Source organism: Hyperolius riggenbachi, chromosome 6, assembly GCF_040937935.1.
Source record: "Hyperolius riggenbachi isolate aHypRig1 chromosome 6, aHypRig1.pri, whole genome shotgun sequence".
NCBI classification, from domain to species: domain Eukaryota; kingdom Metazoa; phylum Chordata; class Amphibia; order Anura; family Hyperoliidae; genus Hyperolius; species Hyperolius riggenbachi.
Window position 1 is genome coordinate 276,151,960 of NC_090651.1, and position 24,560 is coordinate 276,176,519.

The window sequence follows — 24,560 nt, forward strand, 5'->3', positions numbered from 1 at the left end:
CAACTCAGCGCATTGTTAGCTACACAGCTTACATGCATCTGTGCAGCCTGGCCCAAGCCTTGCCCAAGAGGATTGGGTCCTGATTCCCGATAGTCGAAATCCACCAAAGGTGTGTACACGCCTTTACTCATTTCTGCATTCTGACTAATCCATTCACTGTCAGCAAACTTGAACGACCCCATATCACAGTCTCTGTAAATGACCCAGTGGGTGTCTGTGTTTTACTTGCTTTCGTGCAGGAAATCTGAAATAAGAATTGCCATCAATATTTTAAATGTATAGAGCTGAATAGTGTTGGTGCTTGAATTCAGAATAGTGAATTAGAACACCCGAATACTCCCGACCCCCATGGGAAGGAGGAGGTATTGGAGTACCATGAAGTGCAAAGTGACACGCAGGCTAGCAAACTCCCCCTGACCCTGCCCACTGGTTTTGGTGCTGAACCTGGGCGGTTGGGAGTATTTCGGGTGTTTGAATTCACTATACTGATTTTGAACACCAACACTAGAGCTCAACTGAAGGAATCCCTTCCTTTTAACAACCCTCGAGTTTTACTTTAACCTTGGTCAAATAGAATAATACATTTAATATTGCATAATGGCCTCCTTGATTTGGATCTCAAAATCCAACACTGCCCATATCAGTCTGGGGTCCTGATTACATCTGCTGTCAATGTTTAAAGGCTCTCCTTTATTCAGAATACGTGATAGTACATTTGCATCAGCTAGGAATGCACAAAGGTATGTCTGTTCTTTTTGCAATAAATATATTGAAAGTATCTGGCTGGGTACTGTAGTTCCATTTCCTATAGAGATAACCCTGCCATTTTAGTGGACAATTTGTTGTCCAGCCTCCTATCCCATTTAGCACGTATTGGAGATAGAAAGAGAGGAGCTAGAAAAGGGTAGCAGCCAGTCCTTCGCTTTGATCATGGATTACTAAACCAGCATGGGAAGGATGAGATGGTTTATTATACACTTTATTACACAGTGAGCAGGTAGGAATTATAGAGTTCTAGCATGGGCCACAGAAAGCAGATGGAGGAGATCAGGCTGAATCAGGTAATTGGCTCTATGCTAGAAACGTCCACTTTCCTTCCAGCAAGGAGCTACAGGATGCAACCTGCCAGGTGTTTTAAATATATTCATTGCAAAATGAGAGACATGCAATGCATTACTAATTAAAAGTACACATATACAATATATTGCTAATGAATGCAAATTTAAAAAGTGGGAGGCTGAAGTATGACTTAAAGTTCTGAAGCTCAGGGTACAAAATCAGATACTTACCTAAAAACAGGGATGCCTCAGGATCCTATTGAGGCTTCCCTCAGTGGTCTGCTGTCCCCAATCGGTCAGCACCCCCCTCCCACAGATTAGTGATAATGCATTGTTCCTAATCCTATCGGGGCTACGCGGCTCTACTTCCGCATTCATGGCTGAGCAGTAGGTGCTCGAGTCCGCCCGGACATGTGCAGTAGCATGGGAGCCGCAGGCTATGTGCTACTGTGCATGCGTGGATGAGCTTCTAATATGTGGCCATGAATGAGGAAGAGGAGCCAAGTGGCCCCGATGTGGAGGGTGGCCGCACTCAGCAACAGGGGAACTGCGGACCACCGAGGGAAGCCTCTATAGGATCCTGAGGCTTCTCACTCTTCAGGGGTAACAGTGTATTTTGAACCCGAGCTTCGGCTCGGGTTCGCTTTAAAGCGGATCCGAGGGGAAAAACTAACTATAACAAGTAACTTCTCTATATATCTTATCTAAAGTTTAGATAGTTTACACAGCATATCTAGCTGCAAACATCTTCAACAGTCTATGATTATTTATTCCTGTGATACAATGAGAGCGGCACACAGGCAAGCTGATCTGCATCTCCAGCCCTCAGCCTGTGAAAACTTCACTCCCTCTCCTCCTCCTTCCTCCCCTCTGCCTCTGAAATTTCTAGCTAGTAACCTCCTCCTCCTGCCCAGTAGAGATGGCCCGAACCTCCGATTTTCGGTTCGTGAACCGGGTTCGTGAACTTCCGCAAAAGTTCGGTTCGCACAAACTTTCACGAACCGCAATAGACTTCAATGGGGAGGCGAACTTTGAAAACTAGAAACACTTATGCTGTCCACAAAAGTGATGGAAAAGATGTTTCAAGGGGTCTAACACCTGGAGGGGGGCATGACGGAGTGGGATAGATGCCAAAAGTCTGGATTTGATGCAAAGCATTGTTTTAAGGGCAGAAATCACATTGAATGCTATATTGCAGGCCTAAAGTGCTTTAAAAACCTCTTGCATGATCTCATCAGTCAGGGAGTGTAATTAGAGTACTGCTTCACACTGACACACCAAACTCACTGTGTAACACACCGCAAACAGCTGTTTGTGTTGCGACGGCCGTGCTGGACTGGTGCGCACCATGGCGAGAGTGCAGGCCATGGCGGTTTTCAAGCCCATATGGTCGCTGGACTGTGGTAGCTCAATGATAGAACAACAGTGACTGTCCAGCTGATCAAATTTGGTCTGTCCACAATGAAACAATGACCTTGTTATCTTGGGTATCCCCCCCCCCCCCGAGACACTCATACAGACGTCGGTCATTGCTTCATTCTGATACGCAAGCCCCTACCCCGCGGCAAGGTAATGATCACGAAGAGGAATTGGCACTTGTACATGTCTTTTGTTTTGTTTTTTCAGCTGCAGTGCAGCCAGAAAAATTAGGGAGGCATGTACACGCACCAGAAAAATCAGTATAGTGGCTGCTGCTAGCAGCGGCCTTAAAAATTACGAAATTCACCTGGAGTCCTGGACCCTGTTGGTTAGTGTTGGGCGAACACCTAGATGTTCGGGTTCGCGAACGTTCGCCGAACATCGCCGCGATGTTCGGGTGTTCGCGCCGAACTCCGAACATAATGGAAGGCAATGGGGACCCGAACTTTCGTGCTTTGTAAAGCTTCCTTACATGCTACATACCCCAAATTAGCAGGGTATGTGCACCTTGGGAGTGGGTACAAGAGGAAAAAAAATATTTGAAAAAGAGCTTATAGTTTTTGAGAAAATTGATTGTAAAGTTTCAAAGGAAAAACTGTCTTTTAAATGTGGAAAATGTCATGTTTCTTTGCACAGGTAACATGCTTTTTTTCGCCATGCAGTCATAAATGTAATACAGAGAAGAGGTTCCAGGAAAAGGGACCGGTAACGCTAACCCAGCACCAGCAGCAGCACACGTGATGGAACAGGAGGAGGCGCAGGAGGAGAAGGCCACGCTTTGTGAGACACAACAACCCAGGCCTTGCATGAGGACAAGAAGCGTGCGGATAGCATGCTTTGTACCGCCATGCAGTCATAAATGTAATAAAGATAAGTGGTTCAATAAACAGGGACCACGCGGCAACGCTAACCCAGCAGCAGCAGACGTGATGGAACAGGAGGAGGCGCAGGAGGAGAAGGTCACGCTTTGTGAGACACAACAACCCAGGCCTTGCATGAGGTACCACCATGCAGTCATAAATGTAATAAAGATAAGTGGTTCAATAAACAGGGACCACGCGGCAACGCTAACCCAGCAGCAGCAGACGTGATGGAACAGGAGGAGGCGCAGGAGGAGAAGGCCACGCTTTGTGAGACACAACAACCCAGGCCTTGCATGAGGACAAGAAGCGTGCGGATAGCATGCTTTGTACCGCCATGCAGTCATAAATGTAATAAAGATAAGTGGTTCAATAAACAGGGACCACGCGGCAACGCTAACCCAGCAGCAGCACACGTGATGGAACAGGAGGAGGCGCAGGAGGAGAAGGCCATGCTTTTTGAGACACAACAACCCAGGCCTTGCATGAGGACAAAAAGCGTGCGGATATAGCAGCAATGCTTTTTGCCGCCATGCAGTCATAAATGTAATACAGATGAGAGGTTCAATAAACAGGGACCGGAAACGCTACACCATCCCAGATGTTCATTGGTCATGTTACTTGGTTGGGGTCCTGGAGTGTTGCGTAGTCATTTCCAATCCAGGATTGATTCATTTTAATTTGAGTCAGACGGTCTGCATTTTCTGTGGAGAGGCGGATACGCCGATCTGTGACGATGCCTCCGGCAGCACTGAAACAGCGTTCCGACATAACGCTGGCTGCCGGGCAAGCCAGCACCTCTATTGCGTACATTGCCAGTTCGTGCCAGGTGTCTAGCTTCGATACCCAATAGTTGAAGGGTGCAGATGGATTGTTCGACACAGCTACGTCATCTGACATGTAGTCCTTGACCATCTTCTCCAGGCGATCGGTGTTGGAGGTGGATCTGCACGCTTGCTGTTCAGTGGGCTGCTGCTGCATGGGTGTCAGAAAATTTTCCCACTCCAAGGACACTGCCGATACCATTCCCTTTTGGGCACTAGCTGCGGCTTGCGTTGTTTGCTGCCCTCCTGGTCGTCCTGGGTTTGCGGAAGTCAGTCTGTCGGCGTACAACTGGCTAGAGGAGGGGGAGGATGTCAATCTCCTCTCTAAAGTCTCCACAAGGGCCTGCTGGTATTCTTCCATTTTGACCTGTCTGACTCTTTCTTCAAGCAGTTTTGGAACATTGTGTTTGTACCGTGGATCCAGAAGGGTATAAACCCAGTAATTGGTGTTGTCCAGAATGCGCACAATGCGTGGGTCACGTTCAATGCAGTCTAGCATGAATTGAGCCATGTGTGCCAGAGTCCTACCAGAATCCTCATCATCCTCTTGTGAGCGTTGTGATAGTTGTTGTGATGCATCATATTCGTCACCTTCCTCCTGGTCTGCTTCTGCTGACCATTCGCGCTGAATTGTGGAAGTCCAACGTGCACCGCTCTGGCCCTCGTCAGTGGTGGTATGAAATTCCTGCTCCAACTCCAGCTGTTCCTCCTCCTCTTCTTCGTCATAGCTGCTGGGGCCAGCGTTCCCTGAGGCGGATGGCCTGATGTTGGTACCATCACGCTGATCGTTTTCTCCTTCAGATTCCCCCAGTTGCATCATGACAGCTGTTTCCTTGATTTTCAACATTGACCTCTTCAGTAAACACAGCAGTGGTATGGTAATGCTGACTGAAGAGTTGTCACTGCTCACAAGCAACGTGGATTGCTCAAAATTTTGGAGGACTTGGCAGAGGTCCAACATGTTGGCCCAATCGGATCCACAGAAGCTTGGCAGCTGTCCGGATGCGCCTCGGTACTGCGCCGTCATGTACTGGACCACTGCACTCTTCTGCTCACAAAAGCGGGCTAGCATGTGCAGCATAGAATTCCAGCGCGTAGGGACATCACACAGCAAGCGATGGTGGGGGAGATTGAAGCGCTCCTGCATCTTGGCGAGTGCCCCCGAAGCAGTACTGGAATTTCTACAATGTTTGGCCACTCGACGCACCTTCAACAGAAGATCGGCCACGCCTGGGTATGTCCTCAGGAACCGCTGAACTACTAGGTTCATCACGTGCGCCAGGCAAGGGATGTGTGTCAGCTTAGCCAACCTTAAAGCGCGAATGAGATTACTCCCATTATCACACACAACCATGCCCGGTTTCAGGTCCAGCGGTGCCAGCCACAAATCCGTCTGTTCCTTTATTTCCTTCCAAATTTCCTCCCCTGTGTGCTGCTTATCCCCAAGGCAGATCAGCTTCAGCAACGCTTGCTGACGCATGCCAACAGCTGTGCTGCACTGCTTCCACGATCCTACTGCTGCTGGGTTAGCGTTTCCGGATGAGGTACAGCTTTGAGATGCGTTGGAGGAGAAGGAGTCAGAGAGGTAGGTGCTGCTGTTGTTATCCAGTGGGAGGGACGGCGGTGCAGCTGTTTGCGGAGTGGGCAACACCCGCGCCGTAGCAGGTGAGGAATCGCTGCCAGGCTCCACAAGGTTCACCCAGTGCGCGGTAAGGGAGATGTATCGACCCTGGTCGAACGCACTCGTCCAGGTGTCAGTGGTGAGGTGAACCTTGCAGGCAACGGCATTCTTCAAGCTTCGGGTTATTTTGCTGACCACGTGCTCATGCAACTCAGGCACTGCAGAGCGCGCAAAGTGGTAGCGGCTGGGAACCACGTAACATGGGATGGCCACTGACATCATGCCCTTGAAGCTGTTTGTCTCCACCACTCGATATGGCAGCATTTTGCAGGCCAGAAGCTTGGCTATGCTGGCTGTTACTGCCACGGCCCGGGGGTCATTTGCTGGCAATTTCCTCTTGCGCTCAAACATCTCCGACACAGACAACTGAACCGTAGCGCTGCACACGGAAGGGCTGTTGGTTGTTGTGTTTGATGAACACTGGGAGACCTCAAGAGCACTACTCCGGAAAGTGACAGTGTCAGCGTCGTCTGATGTTTGTGAATGTTGTGAACCACGCAATGGCTGGGCTACTGCTGCTGCTGAGGCGGGTCTGGTGGTGAGTCTGGTGAACCCAAGGGAGGCAGTGTTGCTGGTACCCTGTCCTGCCGCGTTTGCCCACAGAGTGGGATGTTTGGATAGCATGTGGCGGCTCATGCTGGTGGTGGAGAGGTTGTTAATACTTTTCCCCCTGCTCAGGCGGGTCTTGCACACCTTGCAAATCGCCATGGTAACATCCTCAGTGCAGTCTTCAAAGAAAGCCCAGACTTTGGAGCACCTGCCTTGCTGGCGATTTCTGTTTGCTCCTCTTTTGCCTCTCACTTGAACTTCCACGCTTGTGGTGCGTGAAATTGCGCGCCGCCTACCTTGTGGCACAAGGCGAACTCGTGCAGCAGTGGGTTCTTCAACAGACTCATCTGTGCTGCTGCTACGACGGCGATGTTCTCGTTCACAAACAAAATCTGGGTCTCTGTCCACATTGTCCATACCCTCCTCTTCCATCTCCTCAAACTCGTCATATGTCATTGTGGGGGGCCACCGCCGTGGAGTAGAGCTCCCCAGAACAACCTCTGCGCAGCTCACTCCAACGTCATCTTCCAGATCTTGTCGGCCGACCTCCTGAAATTGCAACCCCTCCTGCCCAACTTGCTCTGGGATTTGGGTTTCCGAGTCCTCCTCGGACTCGCCTTGTATTTCAGTGCGCGGTGCATTTCCCACAGTTAATGGTTGTGAATCCGGGCACAACATTTCTGGCTGTTCCTCCATTGACCTTTGAAAGGTGGAAGTTTGTTGGGCTGGGAATAGCTCCTGCGAATACCCCATTGTGTCCTGAGGTAATTCATCGGACTGGTTATCTGGCAGTTGTGTGCGTGGTGTCGCTGCCGGTTGTGTCAGCTTTGTGCCCACTGGCTCCTTGTAACTGGCTGAGGACTCGGACCTCATGCGTGATGTGCTGGTGCTGCTTAACCCACTGCTGGACGCTTGAGAGGTCATCCAAGTAATTATCTGGTCCTGTTCTTTTGGATTTGTGAGGGTTGTTGTCCTGGACAACATGGGCGGTATTGAGTGGGTTTTCTTGGGTGCTCCCCTGTGGCCTGTACGTGAACCGTCAGGGGAAACACCTCTTCCCTTGCCCCTCCCTCTTTCACCAGATTTCTTCCTCATTTCACTTATCCTTACAGTACACGCTGACTGGCAGCAGTACAGTGGCAGTACAGAAATGCTATACAGTACCACTATTCCCAGCAGCGACACAGAGCACAATGCTATACAGTGGCGGGTGAGTGGTGTACCACTATTCCCAGCAGCGACACAGAGCACAATGCTATACAGTGGCGGGTGAGCGGTGTACCACTATTCCCAGCAGCGACACAGAGCACAATGCTATACAGTGGCGGGTGAGCGGTGTACCACTATTCCCAGCAGCGACACAGAGCACAATGCTATACAGTGGCGGGTGAGCGGTGTACTACTATTCCCAGCAGACACAGAGTGGCAGTAAACAGAATGCTATATAGTGTGGCTGAGCGAGGTACACAGAGTGGCAGTAAACAGAATGCTATATAGTGTGGCTGAGCAAGCGGTGTACTACTATTCCCAGCAGACACAGAACAGTAAACAGAATGCTATATAGTGTGGCTGAGCGGTGTACCACTATTCCCAGCAGCGACACAGAGCACAATGCTATACAGTGGCGGGTGAGCGGTGTACCACTATTCCCAGCAGCGACACAGAGCACAATGCTATACAGTGGCGGGTGAGCGGTGTACTACTATTCCCAGCAGACACAGAGTGGCAGTAAACAGAATGCTATATAGTGTGGCTGAGCGAGGTACACAGAGTGGCAGTAAACAGAATGCTATGTAGTGTGGCTGAGCGAGCGGTGTACTACTATTCCCAGCAGACACAGAACAGTAAACAGAATGCTATATAGTGTGGCTGAGCGAGGTACACAGAGTGGCAGTAAACAGAATGCTATATAGTGTGGCTGTGCGAGCAGTGTACTACTATTCCCAGCAGACACAGAACAGTAAACAGAATGCTATATAGTGTGGCTGAGAGATGTACCACTATTCCCAGCAGCGACACAGAGCACAATGCTATACAGTGGCGGGTGAGCGGTGTACTACTATTCCCAGCAGACACAGAGTGGCAGTAAACAGAATGCTATATAGTGTGGCTGAGCGAGGTACACAGAGTGGCAGTAAACAGAATGCTATATAGTGTGGCTGAGCGAGCGGTGTACTACTATTCCCAGCAGACACAGAACAGTAAACAGAATGCTATATAGTGTGGCTGAGCGAGGTACACAGAGTGGCAGTAAACAGAATGCTATATAGTGTGGCTGAGCGAGCGGTGTACTACTATTCCCAGCAGACACAGAACAGTAAACAGAATGCTATATAGTGTGGCTGAGCGGTGTACCACTATTCCCAGCAGCGACACACAGCACAATGCTATACAGTGGCGGGTGAGCGGTGTACCACTATTCCCAGCAGCGACACACAGCACAATGCTATACAGTGGCGGGTGAGCGGTGTACTACTATTCCCAGAAGACACAGAGTGGCAGTAAACAGAATGCTATATAGTGTGGCTGAGCGAGGTACACAGAGTGGCAGTAAACAGAATGCTATATAGTGTGGCTGAGCGAGCGGTGTACTACTATTCACAGCAGACACAGAACAGTAAACAGAATGCTATATAGTGTGGCTGAGCGGTGTACCACTATTCCCAGCAGCGACACAGAGCACAATGCTATACAGTGGCGGGTGAGCGGTGTACCACTATTCCCAGCAGCGACACAGAGCACAATGCTATACAGTGGCGGGTGAGCGGTGTACCACTTTTCCCAGCAGCGACACAGAGCACAATGCTATACAGTGGCGGGTGAGCAGTGTACCACTATTCCCAGAAGACACAGAGTGGCAGTAAACAGAATGCTATATAGTGTGGCTGAGCGAGCGGTGTACTACTATTCCCAGCAGACACAGAACAGTAAACAGAATGCTATATAGTGTGGCTGAGCGAGGTACACAGAGTGGCAGTAAACAGAATGCTATATAGTGTGGCTGAGCGAGCGGTGTACTACTATTCACAGCAGACACAGAACAGTAAACAGAATGCTATATAGTGTGGCTGAGCGGTGTACCACTATTCCCAGCAGCGACACAGAGCACAATGCTATACAGTGGCGGGTGAGCGGTGTACTACTATTCCCAGCAGCGACACAATGACTAGGGGGACCCTGGCTAGCGTGGCTGGAGCGCGAACTACCCTGCCTGCCTACCCAAAGCTAAACCCACAGACAAATGGCGGAAATATGACGTGGTTCGGGTATTTATTTACCCGAACCACGTGACAGTTCGGCCAATCAGAGCGTGTTCGGGTCCGAACCACGTGACCCGTTCGGCCAATCACAGCGCTAGCCGAACGTTCGGGGAACATTCGGCCATGCGCTCTTAGTTCGGCCGTGCGGCCGAACGGTTTGGCCGAACACCATCAGGTGTTCGGCCGAACTCGAACATCACCCGAACAGGGTGATGTTCTGCAGAACCCGAACAGTGGCGAACACTGTTCGCCCAACACTACTGTTGGTGGTGGCGGAGAAGGTAGCAAAGCGGCCAGCGGACAGAGGTGCTGTGTGGGGAGCGACTTAGTCTTGGGGCAGGCAGTTACACGGCGTGCAGGCAGAGATGCTGTGTGTGGGGACTGACTTAGTCTTCGGGCAGGCCTGACCGTGCTTTGCAGACCACGTGGTCAGATGGACCCTTAACCCAACGCTGGGTGCCAGAGATGACACCACTTGCCTTTCAACATCACGGTACAATTTGGGTATCACCTTTTTTGAGAAATAATTGCATATCTTCCACTGCAGTGTGTGGATTTGCTTTTGTGTGCTGCTTTCCCTCAGGTGGTCATCCCATTGCAGTTTGTGCTTTGCAATCATGTGCCTTCATAAGGTAGTTGTCCCTAGACGGGTCTTGGTCTTTCCACGGCTCAATTTTTGGTGGCAGAGAGTACAGATGGCATTGCTCTCATCTGAGGCAGACACACACAAAAATGAGCCCTGGGGTGATGGCACTTTGGTGGTGGCGGCCGACTGAGTGTTAAGTGGGGTGCCAGAATCAGAGCAGGAGGAGGAAGATATGTCACGCTTCCATGCAGAAGCTGAGAAAGATGAGGTGTTCTGTGTTAAATAGTCAACTACATCCTGACAATATTGGGGGTTGATGGCACGTGTCTTCTTTTGAACACTGTACTTTGGTCGAGGTGGCCTGCCTCTGCCTTTTGTTTTGTCCATATTGGGGGGATGAAGTGAAAGGTATGCACTGACTTGACTAATACAATGTGCAGTCTAACACAGGTGCAGTTAACAGGTATGCACGGAATGGTATATCACATTGCGTGCACTCACGTAGGTGGGTGGGTGCACTGAAGTGAACAACAGGTAGTAGTAGGTATATGCAGTGATGGGTATTACAATGTGCACCTGTCACACACAGACAGGTACCGGACAGGCACAGTGACACTGACTGACAGGGCTGTATATAATGCAAGTGGGCCACACACACACACACAAAATAGATCACAAGAACAAGATTAGCTCTCAAAAGAGCTGTTGAGGGGTGCTTTTTTTATCAATAACAATCAGCCAGGAACTAGCTAACAAGCCTACAAGAGCCTAACTAAGCTTTCCATATGAGAGTCTACAGCAGCTATCCCTTTTCTAATTACTGCAGGCACACAAGTGAGTCCAATGCCTGACGCTGCCTGCCTTTTATAAGAGAGAGGGGGGCTCCAGGAGATAGTGTAGCCTAATTGGCTAAAAATGTGCCTGCTTACTGTGGTGTAGAGGGTCAAAGTTGACCCTCATGATGCACTATGGGGACGAACCGAACTTCCAGAAAAGTTCCCGGTTCGACGCATCGCGAACCCCGGAAGTTCGCTGGGAACCGTTCACCGGCGAACTGTTCGGGCCATCTCTACAGCCCAGACTGAGCTCCCATAAGCCCTTGCTACTAAGGCTAAAGGTGCCCATACACGGTACAATAAAAATGTTAGATTTTCCTATTTATTTGATCGAATCGAATGAAAGACGAAAATAATCTTTTTTTTTTCGATCAAGAAATTTGAACGATTATCTCGTTTTTTTGAGAAAAATCTGATTGGACATGCTGGAAAAATGTTGATGATTGTGTGTTGTAATTGTACCATGTATGTTAAATTGTATGGAAAGATCTTTTAGATCCTAATTGTAAGATTTGTTTCAAAGACTAATCTTTATTTACGTTGTCTTCATAACAAGATTAAATATTAAATATTGAAGTATGTGTATGAATATTATCATTGTATTATAAATATATATATATATTTTAACTAAAGTAAAGTAAGTTTGTCCTCATCAAAAAGAGTCCACAAGTGCAATGCAAAGGCAATTTTGGCCTTCTTCCTGTTAGTTAATAGAGACATTTGTAATCGCTCTGTGGTAAATATTCCCTCAGCATGAAAAAAATCAACAACACTGTGAGGTAAAATAAACCCATATAGTTGCACTGAGGTAATATTAACTTCACAATAAATAAATTTAACCAGTCAGAGGAAAAATACAGCTCAAAAGACGCTTTGAGCTAAAACTGCCGTCTATGTTAAAGGAATACTATCGATTCACATATTTTTTTAAATTGACACAGGAATTGTTTGGGAAGTACTGCTAAGTACTGGTGTGTACATTTTACTAGCAACTTCTTTGTTTACTGTTATCAAAATACTTTCAAACTTTACTGACGCCAAAACTGACGGCTGACTGAGCCATGAGGAGAGGGGAAATTCCCCTCACACTTGATCAGTTAACTCTATGTGTAACTCTGTGTGTGACAGAGAGAGAGAGAGCTCCCAACAGCTGCAGCTCCTGTGTCCTGTGTTTCTGACTGAAGTGTCTGAAGAGAGCAAAGGAAATGTAACTAATTGTCACAGCTTTTCATACTGTTTTTGCTTTCAGAGTTTGATATGTTTGATATTTGTTTTCTGTAGTCTGATATGCAACTCTAGCTGAAGCAGACACCCCTTCTGCAATTGATTTGTCCCAATATAGCCAAATCCTACCCTCAATAAATTAAAGCTTTTGCCTCTGATATTTAACATGAAAAGTAGGAAAATGTTTACACAGCTACTTAGACATTATTTGTACATTGTCATTTTAGAACACTTGGGTATCAATAGTATTCCTTTAACTATCTGAGGTAAAATACAGCTCGAGCTGAAAAAAAGAGATTTCGGTTGAAAAAAAGTCACTTCCGATCGAATAAAGCATTACATTGAATACTTTATTTTTTATCTCAGTCTTTTTTCTCATTTAGATTTTTTGGCATATTCGATAATTTCCCCGGATTCTCAGCCTAATCGAACGTTCATGTATGGTACCTCGAAAACAATATTGCGATTTATTTCGATCGCACGGGATAATCGAACAAATTTATCTAATCGGAAAAAAAGTGAAAAAATGGTACCATGTATGGGCACCATAAGAGTGCCAGGTCACTCTGGAGAAGCTGTGGGCGAGGCTTGTTTAGTTTATAGGGAATTAGAGTATTAAAACAAAAAACAAAAAGCATCTGGTTTGAGGAATGCCCTATAAACTATATGAAAGGAACACAATTATGCAATGAGTAAAAGTTTATCTTGGATCCACTTTAAGGAAAATAAGCTTTTCAGCTTTTCTCATGCATCAATATTTAAGTCCAGATGGCTGCTTCTTAATGCATATTCGTTGTCCAGGAAGCATGCAGCCAGTGTACATCTTGTTCTTGAGAAGTAATTCCTGACAAAATTGTGCATAATTATGCATTAATGTGAAATTATGATGCAAAAATCATGAATGAATGAAAAATTAATTACGAGTTTGCCAAAAGTAACGCATTGCAATTTTGCATTGCCATTGCAAATTATGATGCAAAATTCCACATATGCAAAAATTTGGCTTATCACTACAGGATACCCACTTTTTATGATCATTTTCCAGCACCAGGAATATCTATATATTGCTGTACATTGTCATGTAACCCCGCCCTCCTTGTGGTGCTTAGCCTAGGCTGATTACATGTGGAATTCTCATCCCCAGAACATTCTGGAAGACCAGGTATATTTTCTACTGGCTTCATAACTCTCAGTAAACAAACATTCTGCAGAGATCACCCAAAAGGACTAAAGATGTTGCTCCCTGTTGTGATAAATTAAAGTTTATAATTAGCAAACACTGACTAAATAATTAATGAATGAATATTGCATTTTTTTAAATTAATTGTATTAATTACATTATTTTCACTACAGTTTCTCTTCAATTTTGCATGATGGAGGTAAACTGTATACAAAGCTGAGCACTGCCTGTCTATCACAAATATAATCCATCCATTACCCACAGCAGAATGCCTAAATATGTCTGTGCTGGCAACAGATCAAATGTTTTTTGATATCATGCACAGAGCTGAACAGAGGTCTACAGCTTTGCAGTTTTGCTATATTTAGGTTTTATCATCATGCATGTTCTGCCCTCCGCATTAATGAAATCCCCAAATTGGGAATTCTTCATCTAACATCCTCTTATAACCAGAGAACAGGGAATCCAAATGCTTATTAGGATTTAAACTATAATATTGCTGTTCCTAGCCAGCAACACATTCAGTCATTTTGCTTTTGACTTTTTTCTAAAGAGACAAACTCCAGAAAGGAACTGGTTTATATGCTCACAGATGTATGAGCTGCTACTGAGTAAAGGTGACCATTAATTGTACAATACATTCCTCAAATGCCATCATTTAATCAGATTTTTATGATCACATTTTACAGAAAACCACTCAGTATGTGGAGAATATTGACATAATATGATTCAATGGACAATTGTAATAGAAGATGTTATCAATCAGAATGTTGAATTTTGCGATACTTACCTTCTGATTACATTTGATCCCCCTGATCCCCTTGGCTGATATCACTAGACCAGGCTGCACACATGCATGTCAGCTGTGTAGTTGATGACTTGATGGAGGGCAGCGCATGACAACAAAACAACTTTACTCAACTTCACAAACAGTCTTCACTAGTGGGAAGGAGGCATAGCTCTACTAGTGTTGGGCGAACAGTGTTCACCACTGTTCGGGTTCTGCAGAACATCACCCTGTTCGGGTGATGTTCGAGTTCGGCCGAACACCTGGTGGTGTTGGGCCAAACTGTTCGCGTTCGCCCGAACGGCTCAATTCCTGGCCGAACAGGGCCCCTGTTCGGCCGAACAGGGCCCTGTTCGGCCGAATACGGCCCCCCTATGGGGTCGCAGGCATAAGGGGGGAGCATGCCCCGATCGCGGGGGGGGGTCGGAAATTCCCCCCACCCCCTCCGCTAGCGCTCCCCCCTCTGCCCGCTTCCCCATACAAAAGTTTAAGGAAAGTACCGGTGGTAGTGGATGGCCTGGCAGTGGCACTGTGGAGTGAGGAGGAGGAGTCCGGAGAGTGACGCGTTGAGGGAGGCCGGGCAGCGGGCGTGAGGTCAGAGAAAGGGCGGAAGTACCACAAGGGTACTACCGCTGAACCGCCCGCTGCCCGGCCTCCCTCAACGCGTCACTCTCCGGACTCCTCCTCCTCACTCCACAGTGCCACTGCCAGGCCATCCACTACCCCCCCCCCCCCGCGATCGGGGCATGCTCCCCCCTTATGCCTGCGACCCCATAGGGCCCCCAAAAGCGGGATGTTCGGGGAGTTCGGGGTTCAGCCCGAACATGCCGAACATCGCGGTCATGTTCGGCGAACTTTCCCGAACCCGAACATCCAGGTGTTCGCCCAACACTAAGCTCTACACGTCTCTGAGCGTGTGCGTAGCCTGGGAGTTCTTATTGATGGGGATATAAACTTCAGAACTCACATTTCTGCTGTGGTGAAATCATCCTATTTTCACCTGAAGAACTTCACAAAAATCAAGCACCGCATCCTCCCAGAAGATCTGCCAACCCTAGTTCATGACTTTATTACATCCCGACTGGACTATTGTAATGCTTTCTACACTAGCCTTCAAAACAAGGACTTGTATCGTCTACAGATTATACAGAATACTGCTGCCAGACTGTTAACTGACCAACCTCATCACTGCCACACAACAACGGTCCTGCACACCCTTCACTGGCTACCTATAAAATGGAAGATCCTATTCCTATTCAAAATTGAAGACAAAACAACAAAAGTTGTTTAGGTGATACCTTTAACCACTTGCCGACCGCACGCTTATACCGTGCGTCGGCAAAGTGGCAGCTGCAGGACCAGCGACGCAGTAGTGCGTCGCCAGCTGCAGGCTGATTAATCAGGAAGCAGCCGCTCGCGCGAGCGGCTGCTTCCTGTCAATTCACGGCAGGGGGCTCCGTGAATAGCCTGCGGGCCGCCGATGGCGGCTCGCAGGCTAAATGTAAACACAAGCGGAAATAATCCGTTTTGTTTACATTGTATGGCGCTGCTGCAAAGCAGCGCCGTAAGGCAGATCGGCGATCCCCGGCCAATCAGCGGCCGGGGATCGCCGCCATGTGACAGAGGACGTCCTGTCACTGGCTGCACAGGACGGATAGGGTCCTGTGCAGCCCGGATCACCGGGGGGGAGAGGTAGGAGAGGGAGGGGGGTGAATGTCGCCACGGAGGGGGGCCTTGAGGTGCCCCCCCCCCCCGCAACTAGCCTGCACGCAGGAGCGATCAGACCCCCCCTGCACATCATCCCCATAGGGGGGAAAAAAGGGGGGGCGATCTGATCGCTCTGCGTGCACCCTGATCTGTGCTGGGGGCTGCAGAGCCCACCCAGCACAGATCACAACAAACAGCGCTGGTCCTTAAGGGGGAGTAAAGGGTGGGTCCTCAAGTGGTTAATGACTAACTGTACAAGATTTCTTTGCAAACTTTCAAAACTTTAAGTTTCTTCTTCAAGCATGTTTCGGAACTGGATTAGAACCATACTTAGATCAGAACCATAGGTATGGTTCTGATCCAGTTCTGAAACATGCCTGAAGAAGAAACTAAGTTTCGCAAGCTTGCAAATCTTGTACAGTTAGTCATTAAAGGTATCACCTAAGCAACGTAAACAACGTTTGTTGTTATGTCTCCGGATTCTCTCCATGACTAATACCGGACCACATGCAACTATTCAATATTGACCTACTGACATTTAAATCACTACATAATCTGGGCCCTGGATACATGAAAGAAATGTTGCAGCTGTGTAGCAATCCCTGCAATCCCCGATACTCAGTTTTTAATAATCTAGTTATACCGAGAGTCCACCTGAAGAGCCTTCTGTCATGCCGCTCCTAAATTATGGAACTCCTTACCTCAACAGATCAGGACAGCTCCATCTCTGGATCTCTGTTCTGGATATGTTTAAACCCAGGCTGAAAACCCACCTGTCCAGTTCAACATAACAGAAATACAACTTTATCCTACTACCAATTACTGAATCTGACAGAGCCTAAACGCTTTGAGTCCTATGGGAGAAAAGCGATATAGAAATGTTATTGTAATAGTGGCAGAGCCAGGGGGGTGCTTGGGGGTGCTCGAGCACCCCCTAGAATTGTCCAAGCACCCCCAAAGCACCCCCTGGCGTGAGCTGACTTCAGGCGTCTAAAAGACGCCGAGTCAGTTCACAGCGGCAGCCCGGAGCAGCAGGCAGGGCTACGGTGAGATGGACGCCCGAAGCCCTGCTCTGCAGACTTGGAGTCTGCAGTGCATGGCTTCGGGCGGCCATTTTCCCGTAGCCCTGCTCGCCGGGTGCTGCAGGCAGGAAGTCACGTGGAGGAAGAGGATCGTGGGAGCAGCACGCCACAATGAGGTCGGGAGAGGAGGAGGTCGGAACAGGAGGTCTTCTGACTAGGTGAGTAAATGGGTTTTTCTTTTCTTTTTCAGGTGGTGCTGCTGATTGTGGTCAGATCTGCTGTGCATTGTGCATATTGGGGTCATATTTGATAACGACTGTGCATATTGGGGTCATATCTGATAACGATTGTGCATGTTGGGGTCATATCTGATAACAATTGTGCATATTGGGGTCATATCTGATAACGATTGTGCATATTGGGGTCATATCTGATAACGATTGTGCATATTGGGGTCATATCTGATAATGATTGTGCATATTGGGGTCATATCTGATCATGATTGTGCATATTGGGGTCATATCTAATAACGATTGTGCATATTGGGGTCATATCTGATAACGATGGTGCATATTGGGGTCATATCTGATAACGATTGTGCATATTGGGGTCATATCTGATAACGATTGTGCATATTGGGGTTATTGAACGTGTTTTTTGTTCAAATCTGCTCACAATATGTGTATTTTCTTGAGAAAACCTGCACAATTGTGTGAATTTTCTGGGGAAAGGGTCACCAAAGCTTGGGCCCTCTGTCTTTGCGTTGCACTTTTAAAGGGAACCCGAGGTGAGAATAATATTGAGGCTGCCATATTTATCTCCTTTTAAGCAATACCAGTGCCTGGCTGCCGTGTTGGTCCTCTGCCTCTAATTCTTTTAACCATAGACCCTGAACAAGCATGCAGCAGGTCAGGGGTTTCTGACAATATTGTCAGAACTGACAAGATTAGCTGCATGCTCGTTTCTGGTGTAATTCAGTTCACTACTGCAGCCAAATAGATCAGCAGGGCTGCCAGGCAACTAGAATTGTTTAAAAGGAAATAAATATGGCAGCCACCATATCACTCTCACCCTGGGTTCACGTTAAATTACAGTTAGTCCCGCCCTCATCTGGTCCTGACCACACCCATTTTTTTCGCCGTGGCTTTGGTCACGCCCATTTTTTGCCGTGGCGCGGTCGTCAGCTCCCCGGAAATTGGTCCAGCACCTGCTTAGCACCCCCTAAAAAAAATTCCTGGAGCCGCCTGGTGGATGCAGTTAAGGGGATGCAGGGGTTAAGCATGCCCCAGCATCCCTGGACCAAAAGGATGTACTTGGGGCTTTTCTTTAATTACTTTAGTAGCTTTAAATAGTAATCATTAACAAACTGTCCCCCGCCTGTGCTTAAACCTCTCTGACACTGTGGCTGTCCTAAGCAAGTTTTAGATGTGCGTATCAATGTATATCGATTACATGTGTGGGTCCAATGTAAAACTCACAGAAGTGCCGATAAATCCTTAGCTACACCACTGTCAAGGAGGGAGCCCTGGCGCTATTACACAAGGCTCACTATCTCTGTTTATCTCAGTGTTTCCTTCCTCATCAGTGAACATATGATACGTGTTGTCTCTTGCATGAAAATTAGCAGTCCACGCAACTAACATCTTCATGTAGTACATCTGTAAGTCACCGAGATGGAGAACCGCGAAGCACACAATGCTAAGCTCTGCAGGCAAAGGAGGAATTTGTCCTGACTTTATGTCTAAATACAACATTTTCCTAGTACTCCCTGTAGCATTTTCTGCCCTTTGCAAGGTAAACAGTATCAGGGAAGATTAGGAGAATCCTCCTTTTTACGACTGCTTATGTAAACATGTCGCCCGCAGAGTATTGCAGGCATGAAACATCAGGAATACATCCAGAATGAACCCATCAGTAGTAAAAGCTGTGGCAATAAATATATAATAAGGCCCTCTGGCATCTCTCATCCTTCCAGACAGATCATCTGCCCTATCCTCTACACTGGCAAAGCTGCTTTCCATTATAATATTAACAATTCTTTTACAGAGTGCACTGATCATGTACTACACAAAAAATACTGCTGAGTTCCAGCCTGACCTAGTAATGCAAAGCTAAACTGATCGATGATTGATATCAGCTTAGTAAGATTAGGTTTAGTCATAGGTCTTAATATATAATACCCATCTAAGTGAATGGGTAGTTTATAAAACGCTTTGCGAAACCTTTTCCGTTAACCCGTGCTGACAGAGGAAATAAAATACTACAGTAAAACCCCTTTTATCCAGAACTAAGTTAACCAGAAGTCTCAAGCAACCAGAAAACAAAAATACTAGCCTTGCAGGATGCATAAATCTATTTTACACCTCTTAATACAGTAATAACCCTCTGTTGCAAGTCAAGTCTGTCCTTTGTCTTAATTTGTCTTTAATTACAGTATTTCAACATCAATAGAGAGTTTATGTGAAGTATACAGTGTGTGTAACTTTCAAGTAACCAGATACTACACTTATCTGGCATCAGCCAATCCCCATTGGTGCCAGATAACGGGGGTTTTACTGTATTAATATTAGGGATGGTTGGAAATGCCAATTTTAGATTCTGCAGAAATGCTGATTTCTGCCAATGCCGATTACCGATTCCGAAGATTTTGGTCATTTTTTTGCATTCTCTTTTACTTTGGGAGAATTCTACATTTTATATGTAAGTATTTTTAATGCTGGCTATTTGCCACATTGAACTCCCTCCTTATACATACACCCCTCCCCTTACCACCACTTTCTCCACCCAAGACATTGCCAACTCCTCCTGATACATATCCTATTAATACAAATGCTTGCTCCAAACGCTCTCAATCATGAATCTTGCTCTCTCTAATTCTCATCTGTTGGCATTAACCAATGCTCAGGCCTTAAATCTGTGCCCTCCTCCTTTGCTAAACACATCCCCTTTTGTCCTAGGATAGAACTTGCAGGCAAATGAGTCAAATATTTACTTGTCCATATTTGACTGTTTTGAGTAAAATTTCATGCTGCCTGTAAATGGCTAACAAGTATCTAAAACCAACTTGGGTAAAACCAAATTAATCATGCTGCCCTCTCTAAAAATTTCTGCTTGACCTTTTTCCAACTGTAAAGAACCGTCATTTTTCACACTCCACAGGCGCACTGTTTTGAATTCACCTTTGATCCTGCATTCTTTTTGCCTACCAACATCCAGAACATCTCTGGGCACTGCCATTTCCTATCTCTATGGTTCTGCAAACACCTAATATACCGTACTTTCTAATTATCTATCACCTTTACTACTGCAACATCCTTATATCATATTTTAATAACTAGACTCACTTTCTCACCATTCCTCTCTGTGGATCTCTGCACTGTCTTCCATTACACCTGAAAAGTAATTAATCTTTAAATTTCTCCATTGCTCCTGTCCCACTTACATTCTCAACAGTATGCAAAAACATAACTCTGACCACTGCTAATAATAATAAATGCATATTTACTCTTATGCGGTGCATATATAATGATTTATAATGATTTATAATATTCAGTGGTAACACCATTTTTTGCTTATTTACTTTTTAGGTAGCCAATAGCAACAGGGTATCGGAAAACTGCATGTGAGAGACAGCAGATATTTTGGATGTGTAAAATGCAGGCTTCCTTCCTTATTTGACGAGTATGTATGAAACAATATTTTAAATAGAAACATACAGTATTATACTCCGCAATTTTCAGCCTTCTCTTGTATTGACTGGTACAATTGTTATTATTTCTTTTGCTTTTCTTAATAAAAGCGTTGATTAAAAAAATGCAGGCGCCTGTCTGTATCTTTATTGTCGTAATTGTCAGCAGAACATCAATAAACAGAATCGTGGTTTAGTTGAGCATCTACTGGTAACTAACTCGCTGCAGTTCCTCACTTTCAAGAGCAAAAACATTTTTTTCGCGGAAAACCAACACAGCCAGTTTTTAATTATTATTATAATAGTAACACTAACCTATTACTTAAGCCAAACACCAGAAGAACAATAGACACCTATATGAATGGAGGGACTATATATTTAAAAATGTGCCCACGATAAGAGGAGTAATTTATGTTTTATATTTATTTTTTTCCCCTAGCAGTAACACTAATGTATGAGAGACTATAGAAATGACAGACCTCCTGTGTAACTAGATGAACTCTGTTGGTACATTTTAAGTATCCACTACTTTTTTTTATCATCACTAGTGAGTGAGATTGTATGAGGTGTGCTGCTGAATATGTGGTAGGTGTTCCATTTCGCTCACTTTATTAATCACTAGCTGAATACCCGATGTTGAAGGTATATGTTTGCTGGTTGTTGATGTGTTTGGCCAATTTTTGTAACCTTGAGACACAGGTACTCATTGACCAATTTTGTGAGCTTTGAGGTTCTTGGCATCAATAATGTGAGAATGGAAGCAGTTGAAATGTTGCCATTAAATTCAATTAAACAAATCTGACTGGCTGTTTTTTATTCCACCCCCGGTCACCCAATGGCCTAGTGTAGCTGGTTTGAAGCCTCTGGCATTAACAGTGTAAGAATGGCAGTAAGTTATATATATTGAAAATCACTAGGTGAATTTTGATTGGCAGTTGAAGGCTTCACCCAATTTTCTGAATATCAGTAAAATTCATAATATTCTACTAGTGGGAACATGTGATAGTAGAATATCGGTAATATCACCGATCTTCTACTATTGGAAAACACTTGTGCCCAAATTAACTGGCAGTGCATTTAAATGTATGTGAAAAAAGTGGTATGAGCGCTCCTCTACAATATATCAAATAATATTAATATTATTTTCAATATAAATGCATTCTGAACTGTCGGGCGGATCGCTATACAGAATGGGGGGTATCTCCTCCCCTAACTCTCTTATAATACAGTAGTCCCAACATCGCTCATTCCTCAACAGTCCTATATATTTAGGCTTAAAGAAAACCTGTACTGAAAAAAGTTCCCCTGGGGGGTACTCACCTCAGTCGGGGGAAGCCTCTGGACCCTATCGAGGCTTCCCCCGTCCTCCTGTGTCCCACAGCAGTCTCGCTGCAGCCCCCGGAATGCACAGGCGACAATTTGTTGCGCTGTGCAATATTTACCTTTTCTGGCTCCAGCTGGGGCGCTCTTCTAACGGAGATAGGCGGAAATTTCTGATCTCCGTTGGGTCCGCTCTACTGCGCAGTCGCAGGAGACTTGCGCCTGTGCAGGTGAGCGGCCCGACGGAGATCGGCTATTTTTGCCTATCTCAGTAGGAAGAGCGAATACTGCGACTGCACTGGAGCCAAGAGGTAAATATTTACATCGCCGCTACTCCGGGAGGTTTATCGCCGCCGCCGTGGGACCAAGGAGGACGGGGGAATCCTCAATAGGATCCGGAGGCTTCCCCCACCCGAGGTGAGTACCCCCCAGGGGAGTTTTTTTCATTACAGATTTTCTTTAAATAGTTCCACAATTTCTTCAGCAGTTCAATCCTATCATTGATATCATAAATACTCTCACCAACGTTTAGTGGCTGATTTAATCACAGATCAGCAGAACGCACTTTGCAGATGAATCTCTCTTCCGCAGTGTCTTTTCTTCCTATATGCCACTCAGAAAAGGACAGATGGGACAAACATAGAGTAATCCAGTTTAGGGTATGTTCCCTTCACCAGCACCTCCTTGTGCAACCTTCTGTGTGAACAAATACTCAATCAATAGATAAGATGCAGGCTCACCAGATAAAATGGCTGATTTGACCACAGATCAGCCCCTGATGAGTCAGCCCCTGATGAGTCATTGTGACGAAACCGGTAGGGCAGAGCTTAAGGCAGCAGACCTGGAGACGCTAAATAAGCAGCGGTGAGGACGTCCTGGTTTTATTGTATATGCGCAATTGCTTTTTATGAAATGTGAGTGCACTTTTTAATGTTTATTGTGGCTAATAAATGCAGAATTACACTATGGGAGCCATTTGTTAGTTTTTTTTTTTTTAGAAAGCAATAACTTTTGAAGATTGAGGAGCTGGTTGCTATACTAAAGCACTGTATGCTGGTCCTGGTTGGTCAGCAAATCATTGCGGTGAGCCTGCATTCTTACTATTTAGTACTGGGGAGTGCTGTGGAGGTGAACACTCACTACTGGCATTGGGATGCACAGAGGCATGCATACGTTTGCGAAGGGGTGTACAAACTTCTGCACTTTGGAGGAAGTGATGTTAAAAGTGTAATATTTATAATAATAATAATAAATAATAGTAATATACTGGATTACGCTATGTTGTATTCCCCCTGTTTTTTCTGAAGGTTATATGAAGCAAGGCCTGGATGGTGTGAGCCAATACAGATTAAAAACCAAGCGATTCATGCTGATCTGTGGTCAAATCAGCCATTTTATCTGGTGAGCCTGCATCTTATCTATTGATTATTTGTTCACACAGAAGGTTGTACAAGGAGGTGCTGGTGAAGGGAACGTACCCTAAACTGGATTACTCAATGTTTGTCCCATCTATTCCTTTCCTGAGTGACATATAGGAAGAAGAGACACTGCGGAAGAGAGATTCATCTGCAAAGTGTGTTCTGCTGATCTGTGATTAAATCAGCCACTAAACGTTGGTGAGAGTATTTATGATATCAATGATTGGATTGAACTGCTGAAGAAATTGTGGAACTATTTAAGCCTAAATATATAGGACTGTTGAGGAGTGAGCGCTGTACGGACTACTGTAGTATTAGAGAATTTAAATGTATGCTGATTCTTCCCATTTGAACATTCAAGATCTAGGGACTGCCTAATAGTGCTATGTGCTACATTATTTTATGTCCAGAATGCAGTATGGACCATTCTCAGTGCTGATTGTAATAGTGTGATATGTATGGTGTGGCTTTATTTTTTTGTAGAGCATTTTTTTAACATGCAATTTATTTACATAGTGTGATCTCCTAACTGTTTTACTTATTACTGCTGTAGCTGATATTTTATTTTGTCTGCATGGTTTAGTACCTATGTTGATTAGTCACTGCAGCTGTGTTAGTAAATTTTTCACCATTTAATATACTTATGCAATCTTATACTAGATGTTTGTGCATACCGTCTTCATTTCTGGTTTTAAAGGATACCCGAGGTGACATGTGACTTGATGATAGACATGTGTATGTACAGTGCCTAGCACACAAATAACTGTGCTGTGTTCCTTTTTTTCTTTCTCTACCTTAAAGAGTTAAACATCAGGTATGTAAGTGGCAGTTCCTGTCTGGATCAGGACTGAGTCAGACTACAGTGTGAGCCTCACTGATAAGAAATTACAACTATAAAACACTTTCCTAGCAGAAAATGGCTTCTGAGAGAAATAGATAAAAAAGATCAATAATTCATAGATTTTGGCTCTGGCATACTTTAATGAATGTATCATTGAGCAAAACAATAAAACAGTAAAAACTTGAAAAGTAGATTTAAATATAAAATTCAACTGGAATATCTGAAAAAGTCATTTTCATGTGTTTATTTTCACCTTGGGTGTCCTTTAAATCAGTGATACAGTTTAGTTAATTTGCATGA

At 45.5% G+C, this 24,560-nt stretch overlaps 1 long non-coding RNA gene across 2 annotated transcripts in view; it reads left to right on the forward strand.

Annotated features, from left to right (window-relative positions):
• LOC137522757 (uncharacterized) overlaps nt 1-24,560 on the forward strand; it is a 120,721-nt gene that overhangs the window by 52,205 nt on the left and 43,956 nt on the right. The window contains exons 2-3 of one of the 2 annotated variants that reach the window (XR_011022429.1): nt 20,581-20,674; nt 23,309-23,402. This is a non-coding gene — a long non-coding RNA (uncharacterized lncRNA). The remainder of the gene's footprint in view (nt 1-20,580; nt 20,675-23,308; nt 23,403-24,560) is intronic. The other variant, XR_011022428.1, reaches the window with a different exon arrangement.